This window comes from Colias philodice, chromosome 30 (genome assembly GCF_061535455.1).
Source record: "Colias philodice isolate Cphi_HAF_F1 chromosome 30, ilColPhil1 Martin Lab GWU primary, whole genome shotgun sequence".
Taxonomy (NCBI): Eukaryota; Metazoa; Arthropoda; class Insecta; order Lepidoptera; family Pieridae; genus Colias; species Colias philodice.
The window spans coordinates 5,322,587-5,333,910 of NC_143115.1; the positions used below are offsets into that span (position 1 = coordinate 5,322,587).

The window sequence follows — 11,324 nt, forward strand, 5'->3', positions numbered from 1 at the left end:
TCGCTTATGAGGCGTGCAAAAAATATTCGATGTAAGTACAGTTTTGACTTTCCTACGATTTTATTATGTTACGAGCGGTCCGCCCCGGCTTCGCGCGTGGTACATATTTACGTTTTCTCTACATAAGAACCATCCTCGTACTTCAAGGAATATAATAAAAAAAGAATTATCGAAATCGGTTCACCCGTTCACGCGTGATGCCGTTACCAAGGAAAACGGGTTTCATTTTGCACGCCTCATAAGCGAAGCGTTGAGGTGGGTACTACTGTCACTTCGCGCAAAACATCTGATTTTTCAAACTTAAAATGTCTTTATGTATCATACATTGCACTTGTAAGATAATACATACACACACATATTAAGAAAAAACACTATTTTTAACGTTCATGATATTTTTGATGTCATTTTTGTTATTTAAACTAGTTAAAAAACAGTTTAAAAAAGTTCTGTCTTGGACGTCCGTGTGTCTGTATGTGCGGATCCTTTTTCTTGTTAACACGATAGCGACCGAAATACTTTACTAATCGAGTCTTTTTTTTTCTCTTACGCTTGAGTATGCTCAGGAATAGAACCCTTTCATTTTTCAGGGTCTGATTCGATGTGGTTTAATTGTTATTAAATAAACAAAAATAATAATTAATAAATATTTATTAAAAAAAAATTATGAGGCGTGCACTTTTGGATTTTCCAAATTATTTATAATATACTAGCGGTCCGCCCCGGCTTCGCCCGTGGTACATATTTATGTTTTCTCTACATAAGAGCCATCCTGGTACTTCAAGGAATATAATAAAAAAAGAATTATCGAAATCGGTTCAGCCGTTCTCGAGTTATGCGCTTACCAACACATTTTGCGATTCATTTTTAGGGTTCCGTAGCCAAAATGGCAAAAACGGAACCCTTATAGTTTCGTCATGTCCGTCTGTCCGTCTGTCCGTCTGTCCGTCTGTCACAGCCGATTTACTCGGAAACTATAAGTACTACAGTGATGAAATTTGATGGGAATATGTGTTGTATGAACCGCTACAAAAATATGACACTAAATAGTAAAAAAAAGAATTGGGGGTGGGGCCCCCCATACATGTAACTGAGGGATGAAATTTTTTTTTTCGATGTACATACCCGTGTGGGGTATCAATGGAAAGGTCTTTTAAAATGATATAAAGTTTTCTAAAAAACATTTTTCTTAAAGTGAACGGTTTTTGAGATATCAGCTCTCAAAGTCGTAAAAAGTATGTCCCCCCCCCTCTATTTTTATAACTACGGGGTATAAAATTCTAAAAAAAATAGAGGTGATGCATGCTAATTAACTCTTTCAACGATTTTTGGTTTGATCAAAGTATCTCTTATAGTTTTTGAGATAGGTTGATTTAACTGTAATTTATTATATTTGCTGCTACGGAACCCTTTGTGCGCGAGCCCGACTCGCACTTGGCCGGTTTTTTATATATAAGACTAGCGGTCCGCCCCGGCTTCGCCCGTGGTACATATTTATGTTTTCTCTACATAAGAACCATCCTCGTACTTCAAGGAATATAATAAAAAAAGAATTATCGAAATCGGTCCACCCGTTCTCGAGTTATGCGCTTACCAACACATTTTGCGATTCATTTTTATATTATAGAGAAAGATTATATAGATGTAAAAAAATAATAAATACAAATAATAAAATTTATCGTTCTCTCTTGTATCTGTTTATGATCTACACAGTTTTAGGACAAATATTTACCTAAACTATTCTAAATACGGAAGGGTGTTTATTTGTCCTTCCGTCATGCTGTAACGGATGAATGATTGACGTGACTTCAATAAAAAGATATCTATCTGACAGTGGCATACAATAATTTTTATTTGAATAACTCGAGCAAATCCGCGTGTTATAGGTATATTAAGTACCTTTTTAACCAACTTCAAATAAAAATAACTACGTTAAAAAACGGACTTCAAAAAGGAAAAAGTAAAAAAGATTTGGTATTAATCAAAACATATTATTTAGATGTGCTATTTAATAAATAGGTTTGTCATTTGTTATGTATTTTTAAGTATGTTATTCGTGCACTAGAATATTGGTGACAGATACACAAACTTTTCTACTTCACCAATGATTTTTTTAATTGTTGTAATAGTAGGAAATCATATAATTAATGAAGTAATAAAAATCCCTTCATAACAATCAATAATGATTGTAAAACAATTAAATAATAATACGTAATATACAGGAAATTAATATCAATGGATTTACCAATAGTACCTACAACGAGAATAGTCTGAACCATGTCTGAACACATTAACTACAAAATTTTAAATGTCATAATAATCTATACCAATATTATAAAACTGAAGAGTTTGTTTGTTTGTTTGAACGCGCTAATCTCGGGAACTACTGGTCCGATTTGAAAAATTCTTTCGGTGTTTGATAGCCCATTTATCGAGGAAGGCTATAGGTATATATATCATCACGCTACGACCAACAGGAGCGGAGCCACGGGGGTGAAACCGCGCGGAGCAGCTAGTTCTATATATGTACTATGTAAATTAAGTTCATTCGATTCCATAAATTACTACAACCCGTACGAATTAACTTGAGACGACCCGATGACGTTATTTTCAATTTAATATTATAGGTAACTAGCGGTCCGCCCCGGCTTCGCCCGTGGTACATATGAAAAATAGATGTTGGCCGATTCTCAGACTTACCCGATATGCACAGAAAATTTCATGAGAATCGGTCCACCCGTTTCGGAGGAGTATGCAGACTAACATTGTGACACGAGAATTTTATATATATCTAAGACTAGCGGTCCGCCCCGGCTTCGCCCGTGGTATATATGAAAAATAGATGTTAGCCGATTCTCAGACTTACCCGATAAGCACAGAAAATTTCATGAGAATCGGTCCACCCGTTTCGGAGGAGTATGCAGACTAACATTGTGACACGAGAATATAAGAAGATTTTCCAAAATAATGGAATGTAACTGAAACTAAGTAAGTACCAGTGTTACTTACTTTGGGTACAAATATTTTTAAGGAAGAACTAATATATCGCCTATGATGCACTCCAGCCGAGTTTCATTATAGCTGCGCCCCGCGGTTTTACACGCATTGCTCCTCGTGAATTGGTTTTAGCGTAATGATAGTATATTAGCGTAAAACTTTCTTCGATAAATTAATCTAAAAGTGAAAATAATTGTTCAAATCGGATCCGCGGTTCTTGAGATTAGCACGTTCATGCAAACAAATAAATTTTTTAGCTTTATGATACATATTACTATAGACGTATGAATGTTAAATGTACTAAAAAAGTAATACTATGGAAGAGACTATAGATAATTGTAAATTAAAAAGAAGTGAAAATTATAATTCTTGCGGAAAAATTAAAGTCGTAATTAGCTAAAGCACTTACCGAAAATAATTAATAATGCCATTTCAATTTTTTTATTTTGATTAGTTCTTATTTTCTTATCAATTTTATTGTTTTTAAATAAATTACAAAACAGCAACATTAACAGCAATTAAATTTTAAATAACTTTAAAAAGAAGACAATATTCTCAATTCGAAATGCATTTTTTTTTTATTAAGTCGGTACTACACGGTCATTTTGATAAAAAAGTGAAGTGTTCTAAATAAAATAGGAAATGGTCATTAAAATTATCATCTAAGCGTCCTTTAAAATAATATATGCACAAAAACAGATAACTTAAAAAATATAAATCATTTAATTAAGTTATTACAACATTCAATGTCGAATCCAAATCTTAGTTATTTTAACGCAATGTCACGGTCAAATACGAAAAACACAATATTCGATTTTAATCTATATTTTTATTTAATGCCAATTTCAATCTTTAAAACTTTACACAACCGCCTTAATTAAATAATATAAAATCAAATTAAAAACTGCAATTCCAAAAATGTCAAATTCTTTTTTCAAAACTTTTACGTTTCAGCCCCAGCCCATTCACCCTAAATTAAAAAATAAAAACGTCAAAATGTCAAACGTACCAAATGGTTTTTTTTTTAATTCCCGATTTGCACAGATCACGAAACCACAGACACAAGTAACTATACGCGCGTAAATTTACTTGATTTTGGCGGCAAACGCGTGCGCGCCTACCAACCGACTGAGTAACTATGAAAAATGTTCTGCTTAAATAATATTCCATTCAATGAAACAGTATGTAAATAAAAACATTTTAAATTTTTAAGGCTACGCATAAATGGTTTGCGATTTGTTAATTAATAATTTGTCAAACATAACAAAAATATTGAATAATAAATTTAAAAATTATTGAGACGCGCGAAACGTTCTTAAATTTTAGAAAAAAAAAATTCATTAACCATACGTTCAAATAAAGAATGGCTTAGAAAATAATATAAAGTTTTATGGAGTGATTTTCAGTGATTTCAAGATACAGAAAAAAATGTTGATTGTGTGATGTGTGTTTTCTTCGTGTTTATTTGAAGTTATCTTTAAAAGTTTGCGAAGAAAGTTGGGAGTTTTCTGACAGGTAAGTCAATAAAGTTTATATTTTGTATTTCATAAAGTTCACCCGGGGCAAATATTTGTGTGATGAACATAGATGTTTGCTCTGTGTCTGGGTGTTAATCTAATATATATTATAAAGGCGAAAGTTTGTAAGGATGTATGGATGTATGGATGTTTGTTACTCTTTCACGTAAAAACTACTGAACCGATTACAATGAAATTTAATTTATAGCAAACATATAGAGGGTAACTTGGATTAACACATAGGATAGGTTTTATCCCGGAAATCCCACGGGAATGGGAACTATGCGGGTTTTCCTTTGCAAACACGGGCGAAGCCGCGGGTGGAAATCTAGTTATCTATATAAGTATTTATTTAAAATTATATATGTACTAGCGGTCCGCCCCGGCTTCGCCCGTGGTAGATATTTCGCAATAAAAAGTAGCCTATGTCCTTTCTCGGGTATCAAAATATATCCATACCAAATTTCATGTAAATTGGTTCAGTAGTTTAGGCGTGATTGAGTAACAGACAGACAGACAGAGTTACTTTCGCATTTATAATATTAGTATGGATGTTTATCAGCCATCTGGTTTCCATAACACAAGCGAAAGCTTAGTATGGGATCAGATTGTGCCGTGTGTGAAAACTGTCCTGAAATATTTATTTATTATTTTAATACCTGAAGTTTATGTAACGAAACTATACGCTACTCTTATAAAAGTATAATTTTTAAATTAACTAGCTTACCGCCCGCGGCTTCGCCCGCTTTGTCTAAAACCTAATATATTATATATGTACTAAAGTCTAAAACCTTCCTCTTGAATCACTCTATCTATTAAAAAAAACCGCATCAAAATCCGTTGCGTAGTTTTGAGACATAGGGACAGAGAAAGCAACTTTGTTTTACACTATGTAGTGATTCATTGATTACTATCGTATTATTAATTTGTGATACATTCCATGCATTTTATAATATATTCTTTAATTATATTTTTATCAAAATGGATGTAATTTTTTACTGACTACCAAATATGGTGAGGGCATTCAACCAAAGGACAAGGTTCATTCCGGCGCATGCCATTCCTTTGACAGTTTTTGATAAATAAAACGAAATAAATAAATAAAAACTATAAACTAAATAAGTTTCCTCTCACACGTTTATTATTTGTCACTAGCTGTGTCCCTCGGTTTTACCCGCATTGCTCCGTTCATATTGGTCTTAGCGTGATTGTATTAGAATAATTAATGTGAAATTAAGCTTCTAAAATTGTATTATCTCTTGGTTATTAAGTTACATTAAAAAATAATCCATAGAAAAATATTTAAATTGCAAACAGCATGAGTCATAATCTCGCGAAAAAGTTTATTTAACTTACCTACATAAATACATAATTACTTAAATAAATGTAATTTAAATAATCTCAATATTAAAACAATTAATAGTGCTAAATAACGCTTTTATAGCTAAAGAATTTTTATACGGTAACTAGCTTTTCGCCCGCAGCTTCGCTTGCGTAGGTAAAAACTCGCATAGTCCCCGTTCCCATGGGATTTTTGGGATTTACACGTTATACTCTGTGTGTGCTAAATTTCATGACAATCGGTTCAGTAGTTTTTGCGTGAAGGAGTAACAAATAAACACATAAGCTTTCGCATTTATAATATTTGTAGGATTATAAAAAAAATTGTTTTTATTTTTTACTTGCCAGTTGTCCAATTTGATTTACCTAAAGCTTTTTACTATGCCTTGGCTCGATCCTCTGATGGCATTACATTGAACGGTCACCCATCCAAAACCTGACCGCACCTCAAGTTGCTTAACCCGCATACCATGGTTCAATAGAAACCATTTTTCGAAATAGGTAATATAATTAAAAATGTCGTTTCAAGGGCGGTATACATACGGATGTTATTATGTTTCATTCATATATAAAAAGTAACGGAACGACCGTTTACATTTTGTCGTGACGATATTATGTCGTGGCTCTTAATAAAAAAGAGCGACTACAGTAGATAAGTAATTTAACAGGTAACTTTTGTGTATGTAATATTCCACGATTATTTAAGCCGTTATATGAAATAATAATTTCCAATTAAGACTAATAAAAAGTTATAATATCTATGCAAAAAGTTAATTATACAATAAAAAAAAATCTGAAATCAAAGATTAATCAGCTCAACACCTGCATTATTCATACCAAGATCACATTCATTTCGCTTGTATGAGTGGTGTGTCGTAATTTGAACCTTTTTTTTTAGAATATTACTTTATAAATTAAACACATAAAATATACCAAGATACTAATTACTAATAATTAATACTATTAAAAATGATACATTTTACAAAATAAGAAGGACGTAGCTTCTTATTTTGTAAAATGTATCATTTTTAATGTAATTTATTAAATATGTACTATACGATTGCATGCCAGTTCACATGGCGAACACTGTTACTATACATATAATACTTTTGCAATAGAAAACATATAATATTGACATTAATAAATAACTAAATTGCATTAAATCCGTTAAAAGTATAATTCTTCATAATTACTATTAAGTAGGCTTGTCAAGTTACATGATTTGACAACAGCATCCGGTACCTAGAACTTACAAGGTAATAACTACCAAGGTTATAAGTACATAATCTATGCAAAGAAAGGTGGAAGAAAACAGTTTATTGAATAATTAGAAAATTATCATAATTGTAATGCCTTTTATTAATTATTATCTATTTGTGGGCTGACCAGGAAAGTATTTGATAAATGGCATTTGCTGGGTAAAGATGTCGCATTCTTATAGCAAAAAAATAATAAGAAATATAAAATTATTAAAAAGCACGCTTTAAAAAGATAATCTCATGAAATTATTGTATTGTCACCGATCCTTGATAAGTGTCCAAAGTTTGAATTAAATCTGTCAGTTTAAAGTGTGTAAATCACTCAATTTTGACTTAAAGAGTCTGTTACATACAAACATACAGGTGAAGCTAATAAAAAAGGAAATCTAAATCGATGGACTTTTTTTTGAGTTAGCTCATAGCATCCATTCTGTTAAACTTTCATCGTAGTAAGTATCTGTGTAATTGTGTAGTATATACGTACTATGATAAACTGGGTTAATTAAAATATATTTATTAAAGGTAGGTCATTGAAATTTATATACTTATAGATATACTATTTATATTATTTACATGTGCAACTAGAAATTGTCCAGTGATTAAATACATTTAATTCAATGCAATGGATAATCTTAATGGTTCCCGATTTCTGACATTTCCGTATTTTGATAAATATGTGCAATTTAATTGCATATTTTATACTATTTTATAATTTATTTCAATTTAAGAAATCCCACTGTCACGTTAAAAAATCCGGAAGTTTGTGTTGATATTTTTAAAATTGCTTTTATTTTAAGCCGGTAAAAATAAGCAATATTGTGTTTATAAATAATTATTTATTATTAATAAACTAACTGTTATAAATACACATTGAAATATAATGTATTTTCCATGTTTTAGCGGAGATCGCTTTCAGCGCTAAGTCTGCTCTATTTATTCTGTGATGTTATTTTTATAAACAAAATATTTAACATAAAAGGTTAATAATAAAGCATCATTGGGTTCGGTTCTTTTTGAAGACTATTAAAAAAGTCAGACTTGGACGAATTTTTAAGATTTACAATGAATATGATTAACAATGAAATTCTTTGGTACCTATTTCTAGACTTTAATTCAATTTTTAAGTTTTGTATGTTTATTATACAATTCTGATATTATTACTATTTAAGTACTAATAACTAGTCTTTTTAGCTTTGTTTTTTTTTTTGAGAATTCGACTTTGAAATATCGTCACGATATATCGTAAACCGGTTTCAAATATGTGGTATATAACCTCAAATGCTTCCTACATAATATATACCGGTGTGAATTTCGAAAAAATGTCTAAAGGAAGTCGTCGCCATTTAAAATTACCGATTTTTTGTTGCGTAAGCAAAGAAATATTTATTAATTTATTTTTGATCTACCCACGCAACTCCATCCGCCATGAAAGGGAACAATTTTCCAATTTTTGCTTTTTTCCATTCATTGTTTTTTGGTTTTCATAGCAAAAAACTCAAAAACCAACTTTAACATTTATAAAATTAGGTTGGCTTTTGTCTGCATTTTTAAATTTTAACACGCTTTACTAGCTTCACCTGTATGTTTGTATGTAACCGACTCTTAGACTCGATTTTGACCCACTAAACGGACAGATTTAATTCAAACTTTGACCACTTATCAAGGATTGGTGACAATAAAATAATTTTAAGAGGTTTAGCGTTTTTTAAACGATATTAATATTTCATGAGCTTAATCGTGTAGTATTTTTAACGTGTAACTATATTAATTAGGTATTTTTTTCAAAGCAATAAATTCAGTTAAATTTTCCTTCCTGCCATAAAAAATCCAGGAAAACTAACCAGGAAAAAGAAAAGGAAAGTGTTAAACGTAGAAATGAGTATTGTACCCACGCCCTTCTGAATAAATAAATATTACGTGTAATTAAGGATGCTCCATTATGTCAAGGTTTCGATCACGTTTTATGTTAAACTAGCTTACCGCCCGCGGCTTCGCCCCCTAATAAATTATGTATATCTTCTTATATATAAAATTCTCGTGTCACAATGTTAGTCTGCATACTCCTCCGAAACGGGTGGACCGATTCTCATGAAATTTTCTGTGCATATCGGGTAAGTCTGAGAATCGGCCAACATCTATTTTTCATATGTACCACGGGCGAAGCCGGGGCGGACCGCTAGTATACTATAAAACCTTCCTCTTGAATCACTCTATCTATTAAAAAAAATGTATCAAAAACTGTTGCGTAGTTTTAAAGATTTAAGCATACAAAGGGACATAGGGACAGAGAAAGCGACTTTGTTTTCTACTATGTAGTGATTAGAACTCAAAACCGTACTCAATATGTAACTAAACACGCAAAAACAAATAAGTCTTTCGAACACAATACTTAAACTCTAACTCATACTTATTTTTTAACCTATTATAAAAATAACAAGACGTTTCCAATACCTACTCTCTATATTTCTACCAACGCAATAATTTTTGCTCACCCACCTCCTTTAAATGTGTTTTCCTCGTTCAAATTAATGGTAGTCTGGAAGAGATCGCTGCCTAGCGATAAAGCCGCCATTTGTACATAGTTACTTGCATCTGTTTGTTTTTTTTTCTGTGTTTTATGTAAATCTTGTGCACACATGCATTAAAGTATTATCTATCTATCTACACAGAAATAGAAGGGCTCCGTGGTCTTACAGCCGTCTTCTTGTGGACGTTTGGTAAAAGTAAAATCTGTCGTCATTCAATGAACTCGCTAGTCATTCAACAATATGCCAAACGTTATATCCGGACAGTTCAAAGGGTTAATGTTACATTCCGTTAACTAGTTGAACGACGAACTCTGCTAACGATCGGCCTAGTCATTCAGTTAAATGTTGTCATTCAATGAACGCGCTAGTTTTAATCAAATCAATCAAATAGAAAATTCAATCGGATGACGGTAACGTCATGTACAAAATATTGTGCTCCGCGGTTTACCTGCAGTGCTCTGCAGTGTAGAGTTGATACCGTCGGAATCTAAAGAGCTAAAAATCTAGACTTGATCGAGCGTAACGCCCTATGATCCGAAACGACTGCAATTAGCACAGAACAATGCTTAATTATAACTTAATTCTAATTAAGTAACCTTCACTTAACAAGGTTTCAGTTTTTAGCACTTTTTCGGTATACTCATAATATGTATAAAAGACACAGACAATAATGTATGTCTGTGTCCTGTGATAAAAGATATTTGACAGAATTACAGTGGAGCCAATTGCATTCGATTCTAGATATCAGATTTCGATTTTACAGTAACGTCCTATCCGTAGACCTATCCTATGTGATGTAATCCAAGTACCGTCTATATGTGTGCTAAATTTCATTGTAATCGGTTCAGTAGTATTTGCGTGAAAGAGTAACAAACACACACAATATATCCTCACAAACTTTCGCATTTATAATATTAGTAGGATACTGATCCGATTTGAAATATTCTTCCTACCTTGAAATTTTACTCTCAACGCGCCTTAAGAAGTTTCAATTTATTATTATTTTTAACGCAAGCGAAGCCGCAGGCAAAGGCTAGTAAGTAAGCTAGGTACAATAAATATAGCTTCGTGATTTTGACGGGTGAAACCACAGGACACAGCTAGTAAAAACATAATAATTCTTAAAGTTGATACGTTTAAGAACTATAAGTTGAATGTTTACGAACATACTTAAATTACGTGATTTCTGGGTAATAATAAAGGTACGATCACACTGCGTTTCGTTTGTTAAGGGCCGATTTTTCAATGCTTGGATAAAACTTATCCGTCCAATAAAGTATTACACGATAATATTAAAATGTCACGTAAACTGTCAAATACGGGCAATTAGAATACGTTTTTAAAATGATAGTTTTATACATTATTCGACGAATAAGTTTTATCCAAGCATTGAAAAATCAGCCCTAAAAGAAAGTATTTTTTCAGTAGATACATACTTAAAAAATGTGCAGTCCCATGTCCCCTAGTGGGGTAAGGAGCAGATACATTATATGTACATCTGTTTCACTGATCGATTTTCTTTAGGGACAAGTAGGTGATCAGCCTTCTGCGTCCTGCCATGGTCCTGCCAGACCGAGACATTTTTTTTCTTCGTCTCCACCGGGAATCGAACCCAGGGCCCCTCGGTGTTACGCTCACGAGTCAACCACTGTACCAAGGAGGCGGTCAAGGTACATACTAACTAC

The 11,324-nt window shown here is 32.3% G+C and overlaps 1 protein-coding gene across 1 annotated transcript in view; it reads right to left on the reverse strand.

The window, feature by feature from the left end:
• LOC149475548 (organic cation transporter protein-like) overlaps positions 1–4,113 on the reverse strand; it is a 30,480-nt gene extending 26,367 nt beyond the window's left edge. The window contains exon 1 of the mRNA XM_089713382.1: positions 4,004–4,113. The gene's annotated coding sequence lies outside the window, so the exon portion shown is untranslated. The remainder of the gene's footprint in view (positions 1–4,003) is intronic.
• Between the last annotated feature and the right edge of the window lie 7,211 nt (positions 4,114–11,324).